The sequence below is a fragment of the Rhamphochromis longiceps genome, linkage group LG7 (genome assembly GCF_057381845.1).
Source record: "Rhamphochromis longiceps isolate RC_006_pf linkage group LG7, R_longiceps_female_GT1.1, whole genome shotgun sequence".
NCBI classification, from domain to species: Eukaryota; Metazoa; Chordata; class Actinopteri; order Cichliformes; family Cichlidae; genus Rhamphochromis; species Rhamphochromis longiceps.
In genome coordinates, this window is record NC_140563.1 from 39,150,107 (window position 1) to 39,160,002 (window position 9,896).

At 41.2% G+C, this 9,896-nt stretch overlaps 1 pseudogene; it reads right to left on the bottom strand.

Annotated features, from left to right (window-relative positions):
• Nucleotides 1-507: 507 nt before the first annotated feature.
• On the bottom strand, nucleotides 508-8,891 carry LOC146665830 (uncharacterized; annotated as a pseudogene).
• Nucleotides 8,892-9,896: the final 1,005 nt, after the last annotated feature.

A 9,896-nucleotide genomic window follows, 5' to 3' on the forward strand; every position in this document is an offset into this window, starting at 1 on the left:
ATTAAATTTGTTTAACATGTCATGTCAATAAATACTCTAAACAATTAAATGATATCATTTTAATGACTGAAAAAAACAATTCATCAAGTGTAAGAATATTTATTTTCAGCAAAACAGTTGGGATATCACTAAATTTACAATTCACAGTGGAAAACATTTCAGTAACAAAATAGTACTACATGCTTTATATGCAGAAAATATATTTAAACAAAATTCAGTTAAACTTCTTCAGACTTACAGAATTTAATTTGCGAACAAGTTGAATCTTAGACTTTTTAGAAGTTTTTATGAATGCAGTCTTCTGAGTTCCTCTGTTTTGTCAACATAGTTTTTAACATTATAAGAACAAAAAGTAAGTGAAACAACGTGGAAAAATAATCTAACTGTAAATATTTTTTACTTTTTTACTCTGTGTTCCAAGAACTGAAATAGGTTTAAAGGGTTAGACAAATAGTAGAAATACAGTGCAATACTGCATAACTTGTGATGGCATGCTATGAGTGTCAACTACACACGGCTGAAATCTCTCCCCATTGTGACAGCTGTTGTCATAACGTCTGTGAACTCGGTGTATGAGTTCATGTGTGCCACAGGAAAGATGATTGTGTTTGTGCAGGCACTTACAAGTGGGTAACATATGTAGTGTTCAGGCATTGTATCTTTGTATTGATGCTCAAATTCTTTCCAAGATGGCGGCGCGTGAACAACGCGAGGCTCAGTGTCTCTCCAGAATCTGCTATTTAGCGGTTTTTTATCTACTTTTAACCGGATTATTCGTCCAGAATTGCTGTGCGTTGCTGACCTACAGCAGACAAGAGCTTCTGGACATCTGGACTCACAACTCCAACAGTTTTACCGCCGATCTCCGACTCATCCCAGAGATCTCCAGAACACCGGAGGCTGCCCACTCTCCCCGGCTGGGCGGAAGTGCACGCAGACGGCGCCGAGATCGTAAACAAAGGCGAGGTAGGCGCGGAGGGCTACGGGCTAAGCTAAAGCTAACACCACACCGGCTGCCTTTACCCAGTATTTTTCTCGCCAATGTCCGTTCTCTGGCAAACAAAATGGATGAGATACGGCTCTCCATCACTAACAACAGACGGATTATGGACTCAAATGTCATGTTTTTCACCGAAACATGGCTGAACAACAGCTGCCCGGACAATGCTATCGAGTTAGCAGGACGCCACACACACCGAGCCGACAGGCTAGCAGATGACTCCGGCAAGACCAGAGGTGGAGGTTTGTGCATTTATATTAACAAATTCACTTCGATCATACTCACTGCCGTGTATATACCCCCCGACGCTAATGCTAGGTTGGCCATGAAAGAACTTTCTGCAGCCATTAACAAACACCAGAATAAACACCCCGAGGCTGCTTTTATTGTTGCTGGCGACTTCAACCACACCAACTTAAAGACAGTCCTCCCCAGATTCCACCAACATGTCTCCTGCCACACCAGAGGAGACAAGACTTTAGACCATGTGTATTCCAACCTGGCTGGAGCCTACAAAGCCACACCCCTCCCCCACATTGGACAATCGGACCATCTCTCCCTGTTCCTCACACCTCGGTATTCACCACTCATCCAACGTGTGAAACCTGCTGTGAGGACAATTAAAGTGTGGCCAGAGGGGACAGACGCAGTGCTCCAGGACAGATTTAAAAACACAGACTGGAATATGTTCACCCACACAGACCTGGACCAGTACGCCTCATCTGTACTGGATTACATCTCCAAAACCACAGACAGTGTCACCACCCAGAAACGGATCACCATGTACCCCAACCAGAAGCCTTGGATGAACCGGGATGTTCGTCTCCTCCTGAAGGCCCGCAACACTGCCTTTAGGTCAGGAGATGCACACGCCTACAGTACAGCCAGGGCTAATCTAAAGAAGGGCATCAAAAAAGCCAAACACCATTACAAAAAGAAGGTAGAAGAACACTTCTCCAACTCCAACCCCCGACGCATGTGGCAAGGACTCCAGACCATCACAGACTACAGGACCACCAAACCCTCCCCCGCATCCTCTGATGTCTCCTTCCTCAACGAGCTCAACAACTTTTATGCTCGTTTTGAGCGAGGGAACCCCACAACCACAACCAAAGCAGACATGACGCCAGACCACCAACCTATGACTCTCTCCCCCACCGATGTAGGAGCGGTGCTGAGCAGGATCAATGTCCACAAGGCTGCAGGCCCTGATGGCATCCCCGGGCGTGTTCTCAGAGCGTGTTCTGGGGAGCTTGCAGGAGTGCTCACAGACATATTCAATCTGTCCTTGGCCCACGCTGTGGTACCGGCCTGCTTCAAATCCACCTCCATCGTCCCGATACCCAAAAACTCAAACCCATCTTGCCTCAATGATTACCGCCCAGTAGCACTCACCCCCATCATCACTAAGTGCTTAGAGCGACTGGTCCTAGCACACTTCAAATCCTGTCTCCCCCCCACCCTGGACCCCCACCAATTCGCATACCGCCGGAACAGGAGCACAGAGGATGCAGTCTCCATCGCAATGCACTCTGTCCTCTCACACCTGGACAACAACAACACCTACGCCAGAATGCTGTTTATAGACTTCAGTTCAGCATTCAATACAATCCACCCCTCACAACTCATCAGGAAACTGACAGACCTGGGTATCAGTTCCCTCATCTGCAAATGGTTACTGGACTTCCTGACCAACCGCCCCCAACATGTCCGGCTGGATAACCGCTGCTCATCTACCATCACAATGAACACCGGTGTACCACAAGGCTGTGTGATGAGCCCTTTCCTCTACTCCCTCTTCACCCACGACTGCAGACCTGCTGGTGGTTCCAACACCATCATTAAGTTTGCAGATGACACCACGGTGATTGGCCTCATCAGTGACAACGATGAGGCCGCCTACAGGGAGGAGGTGGATCGTCTGGCTGAGTGGTGCGACAGAAACAACCTGCTGCTTAACACCGAGAAGACCAAGGAGCTCATCATGGACTACAGGAGGAATGCTGACCCACATCCACCCATCCACATTAAGGGGACGGCTGTGGAGCGTGTGAGCAGCTTCAAGTTCCTGGGAGTCCACATCTCCGAGGATCTCACCTGGACGACCAACTGCTCCAAGCTGGTCAAGAAGGCTCACCAGCGCCTCTTCTTCTTGAGGACTCTGAGGAAGAACCACCTGTCCTCAGACATCCTGGTGAACTTCTATCGCTGCACCATCGAGAGCATCCTGACCAACTGTATAACAGTCTGGTACGGGAACTGCTCTGCCTCGGACCGGAAGGCGTTGCAGAGGGTCGTGAAAACTGCCCAGCGCATCGCCGGAGCACCACTTCCTGCCATAAAAGACATCTACAGGAAGCGGTGTCTGAAAAGGGCTGGGAAAATCATCAAAGACCCCAGTCACCCATCACATGGACTCTTCACCCTCCTGCCCTCTGGGAGGCGCCACAGGAGCCTCCGGACTAAGACCACCAGGTACCGGAACAGCTTCTTCCCCACAGCTGTCAGACTCCTGAACTCTGCCTCCTGACATCTGACCCACGTTAAACTCATGGACTGAACATACACACACCCACAATGGACAACTGTACCCTCAAACACAATAATAACATGGACTGAACCACCACTCACAACCACTAGCACTTTATATAGCCTCTGTAGAAATTATCCACATATCTCACTTATCTTAACTGCACTACTGTATAGCTCTGTAAATAATCATTCTGTACATTCGATAATCTTTAATCCTACAACTGTTTACAACTTGCATAGTTCCCATTTCTGTATAGCTGTATATCCCAGATTCTGTAAAGTTATTTATTTCATATTCTGTATAGTTTTTTCATATTTATATCCTGTTCATATCCTGTACATAGCTTGTACTCACTACAGCCTGTACATACTTATAGTTATAGAATATTCACAACATACTTCATACCGTGTACATTATAACATACCATAATAGACCCATTTCTGTAATATACTCACATATCTATATTATTGCTAATATATATTGTAATATATCTATATCACTAAAGCACTTCTGGATGGATGCAAACTGCATTTCGTTGCCCTGTACCTGTGCATGTGCAATGACAATAAAGTTGAATTCTATTCTGTTCTATTCAAATCTTACATGTATTTTAAAATTTGCCCTTTCTGAAGGAAGGCATGGCTTGTGTCTTTGTCCAGTTAACCACTGCATAATCGCTGGGACAGACATTCTCGGTGGTTGGTGTTTGGAAATCCAGTATTCTTCCTGGTCCTGTAGGACTTGGATCCCATACTCACAGCTCTTTTTGTCTTTATCCTGATCTAAAGAAGCAGATTCGACTTACTTTAAATCTTTAACTGTCATACCACAAAATTTATTAATATGCAAAACCAATTTTGTCATTTAGACATGTGGTAGATTGTATAAAACATCAAAACATATAAACAAATCTTTACAGAGATTTCAGTTCCTCTAGACTGTTATCGTTTGTGATGACAATTTTGCAGAGTATAGTACATTTGAAAGAAATGTTACAACACTGTATTTGTAACAGCTGTTGTGTTAATGTTGTTTTGATGATAATACCAGTAACTGGCCGACGGCACAAACCTGAGCTTTCAAGGTTCTCCAGGAAGTCTTGGAAGAAGTTGATGATGGCATTTTCTTTGGCATGCCTTGGACTTCCCCTCTCACTCAGCTCAGGCTCAAGGATGCTCATTATGTAATCAGCATCCGGCTAAAGAGATTTGGGGGGGAGGGGGGGGTGTCACGTGTTGTGATTTCAAATAAACAATAACAAAGATATTCTTCAATACTCATTAATCTGAGCAACCTAAATAAAGGCTGAAACAAAAAAGTCCTCACAGGGCTATTACTACATCACATGTATTTTTAGAATCTGTTGTAAAAACTAAACTGAAATAAATGAAGACATATTTACCGCTGTATCATCATTCTCATCTATGGGAACAAACAGGTTTGAACAGAGACTTTCGTGCCTTCCAATCACCTCCAGAAGGTTGTAGATCTTCATGCCATTTCTGATTTGCTGTAGCATTGGAGTCAGACGCACCATAGCATGCACAACAATTGATCTATTTAGAAAAGCAAACACAGTCATTAGTGAAACTGATGGGGTATGGTGGTCTAAACCAGGGTTTTAACTTACAAAATATTACTTTCAAATGTTTCTGGTTGGTATATTGTCTATTAAAATATACTACCTTATTATACTGTCCCGTTTGTCCAACTTCACAAGTCCTGTGTAACCACGGCTCACAATGTCTTCAGTGAGGTCTGTCAGGTTGTCTGCCACTTCCACCTGAAAACATACAAAAACAAAACAATAAATAATTTCAAGTTTTTGAAATTATGTAACTATACACACAGTATTGGGAAGGTTACTTTTAAAATGTATTCCACTACAGAATACATGCCCCAAACTATATTTTTTAACGTATTCCGTTACGTTACTGAATGAGAGTAACGTATTCTGAATACTTTGGATTACTTAATATATTATCATGCTTTTTACAACTACACGAATGTACTATTACTATTACTGAAGGTCTGCGGCTCCGAACCATAGTAAAGGGACCTCTGGCTAATATGTCGGGTTCGTGTCGGGCTCGTAGCCAAAAACTAGCTTTACTTTGTTGTCTGGGTCAAATTTGCTAGTGAGAGACAGAGAGAGGCGTTGAAAGGCTGCTGCAAAGGAACTTATTGTTTCGGAGGAAAACACGAACACAGTGTACAGTCGTGTCTTAATGGCTTACTTACAACTGGGCTTGTTAGGCACTCTTTTTGGCTGCAGTGGTTATTATTATATTTACATGCTTCCAGCTCCCATTTCTGCTTGATGATAACTCGTACTTTTCCACTCTCCTTTTTTCTCCCTCCTCACTCTCACAGACACATAACGAGTATGGTAGTCCATTCTCCCTGCAGCACAGACTACACTGCCCATGAGGCTACATTCTTCAGGGCTATGACTGTAACACTCTGCCTATTAGCTTAGCACAACAACAACAACAAAAAGGCGCTCTCTCACCCAGGAAACACACAGTCGCAGAGAGAGCACGCGTCACCCTGTAACCATAGCAACCGTAACGCTGCCGCTGTGTAATTCATATATTTCAACAAAGTAACTGTATTCTAAATACCACCTTTTTAAATGGTAACTGTAACGGAATACAGTTACTCATTTTGTATTTTAAATACGCAACGCCGGTACATGTCTTACGTTACTCCCCAACACTGTATACACACACAAACAATCAGCATTTTTTCACTAGTCTGTACAAACACAGCTCACCTTTTCGATTAGAGACCTATATTCAGTGTCATCCACATCATCTTTGGTCAGCTGAAGAACATCGAAGTTTCCTGTTGCAAGAAACTGATAACACCAGCTTCTCAGGAAGCAGGGTGGTGGACCTCCCTGGGCAAGGCTCACTGAAAACACTTCTCCTGCACTTCTGCAAGATACAAAGAAATATTTAACATGCTTCATATGCTACATAATCTTCGGAAATGTATAAAAACAGACAAACCTGTAGAAACTATTTTCTAAATCACTGATGATGACATCATGAGATCATCATGAGATCATCAAAAGTACTGGTAACTTATTTAAATCGAGTTCTAATAACAAATTGATAAAAAATTGAGTTCAGCCTATTTAATATTTTTAATTAAACACAATATTACATTTCAAAATGTAATATTGTGTTTAATTAAAAATATTAAATATTAGATTATTGTCATTGCTGTGGATCTTTACCTGATACACTGACTTGGTGAGTAAATGTTTACTCTTATTCAAACTGATTTTGTGGCTTCTCTTAGTTTAGCACCAGGTTTATAATCTTGCTAGCTAGTTAGTGTTAGCCTAGCTTTGCTGCTGCTGCTGGGCTCGTGACATCATGACAGGGCTCTTTCCCTTCTTGCCACTGCCTTCAGTCGAGTCTCAATACCATGCATCATTTCTACATAGAGATACAGAAAGACAAAATAATTTAAAGGGTATACTGTATCTTAATTTGATTTGGCCATATTCAATATCTGAACTGTAAGTACAATGTACATAGCTATATCAGTCCAAAATTCTTTGCTTAATGCACCAGTATCAATTCCTGCTTCTCCGATAAAAATCACGTGGCGTTTGTTGACAGGGGAAGCCTTCTTCTGTCGTTGCCACTGAATGAAGCCTCTTTGAACAAGATCATTGCGAGTGATGCAAATCCTAAAGTCTTTGCTGGTATCCACCTGACTTGAAAGCCACTGTAGCACATCTGCTTCACTGAGAAAAAAATATATAAAATGATTATCGTTTCTTAAAATGAAAGCAAATGTATTATAAACAAAACCAGATAATCTGAAAGGGCAAAGAATATAAATCATACCTGACTAAATCAGTCAAAGGATCTGTTCTGTTGATTGGCACACTGCACTCAGAGTCAGTACTGGCATAAACGTCTGTCATGTGAGTGGAAGTGTCCTCAGGTCTAAAAATTATGAACAATAGCAAAAATATATGTGATGTAACTTATGATGTCTTTTAACTGATTTTACTGGCATTTAAATTGCGTCCTGAGCTTAATAGGTACGGTGATTACATTGTGTGTTTCAATTATACTGTAAGCATTAAAATGTGGACCAAGTAAGTATTTACTGTAACTACATACTGAGCTCAAAACTGTAATGGCTTAAAAATTTTAAAAAGGAATCCGATGTAAACATAGGAAAATGTGTTTAATATGTATAAATTTGAACGAACCTTTCACCACACAGGCTTGCATGCTGGGCAATCTCATTCACTGGAAAGCAGCAAAGACAAATTGGGCATTCTTTCATGTCCTAGAGAAAAAAAATATTGTTAAAACATAAAAGAAACAATGATTTGTAAATATGTGGATTGAACATTATCACCTGCTTCATGTCAAGAGGCTCTCTACAAAAACTTCGTGAATTCATGACAGACAGAAGCTGGACATTAGTCTATGAAGTACAATTGTAATTACTACAATGTATTGTACATTAACAAAAACAGAATAGAACACAAAAAAACCTTCTATAATTACGTGCACAAATATCCCAAATATTTATAGACTGTTGATAAGGCAATATTCCACAATATAACATAAATTCACCTCATCTTCCTCTTCTGTTGACTGAGACTTCACACAATTGTTGACATGGAGTGCTAGGATATGCAGAGGCATACTTTCCTTGCACACCTGGCAAGAAGCCTTTGGCATGGTTTGAAATCCAGCTGCATCTGATGGAAGAGGAGTAAGATCAAGGTCCTGCTGCAGCGGAACAACATACAAGAGGGTCTTTCCTGCACTGGAAACATTGCGGATCAGTCTTCCTGTGTAGCCATTTACATCAGGAGGAATTGCTACAAGTTTCCTCCTACCTTGACCACCTAAATTAAATACACAGATTGATAGAAAAAACATTGTACAATTTTCAACTTTCACTAGCATCTAAAAAGAATAATTTCAAAGAGGAAAATTATGCACCTGATGACTTGTGCAACAATCATCCTTGCACGCCATCCATTTTGGGATATTCTTCAGTGATCATTTTATTAATCTAAAACAGTACATAAGGGGACACAATTGGTAAAACTACACAATTAAGAAATATTTTTATCAGTGCTAATATATGACCCAAACCAACTATCATTTGAATGTCTATCATTATGATTTGATATAGAACATGTTTTTTTTATGTAAATGCATTTCTCTTATATAAGTTTAACTACATTACCATTGTATGGCTCATATCATCAGTCAAGATGAGGGATCTCTTTCCCAGCCCTGCTTGGCTCAGCTGCAGCTCCTCAGTAGCAGAAGGAGTGTTGGTGCAGCCTTTATTCACTAGATATATATATATATACACTGAATGGCTTGCTGGATTTAGGCCTCAGCGTGCTACTTTGGAGTGGGGAAAAGCGATTCCCCCCCCCCTTTTTCTTTTAAAAAATCCTGGAAATGACCTATATGTGAGAAGCAGAAATAATTTTCAACATGCAGGGATTTTATTTTATTTTTTTACTAATCCAAATGATTAAAAGTATAATGGTTCAATACAATTTCTAACCTTGCCATCTCCGCCTGCACTGTATCTTTTGGGGTCTGGGCTTGTCCACCTGAGTGCTCGTGAGAGTGCTCAGCATTTGGTAGACATGTGGTATTAGGTTGCTGAAGAATTTGAGCTAACCTGTTGATTATATCTTGTGCCGCCGTTATAACACGGGCCTCTAACTCCTAAAAGAGACAGGGGCATCACTGAATTTAGCAAATTTTAGCTGCCAGCTAGCTTGCTACAACGAATAGGCTAATGTTGGCATTTTACCACAACTTCACCAGATTTAGCTAATAAAAACTACACATATGTCCAGTTGAGTGAAATAGCAAAGAAAGACGAAGGAAAATGATTACTTACCTGCGGTTTAGAGGGTCCACTTGAACTTGATGCAGCCATTATTGAAATCTTGCTACAGTTATTGTCTGCACAGTTGCTACTCTGGGTTTCTGTGTTTATTAAACATGAGCTGTACAAACAGCCCAGTGGTAAAACTTTCACAAGCTGTTGCCAGTCTTTGAAAAATTCAGAGTGCCTACACAGAGGAACTTGTAGTGAAGATCTATAGTGAGTAGCAAAGTCTGAAATATCTCAAGAGATCTGATCATGTTTTGATGCACATACTGCTGCACATAGTATCGCAAGATATGTGAGTGAAAATTCCTTTTTATTTGTGTTTGTATCGCTTGTGTTCAAATCAATCCATTTTCCTTGACTTTGCAGCAAAATGCCCGTTAAGTCTAAGGCTGCATTTACACTGCAGGTCTTAATGCTCAATTCTGATTTTTTGATCAAATCAGATTTTTT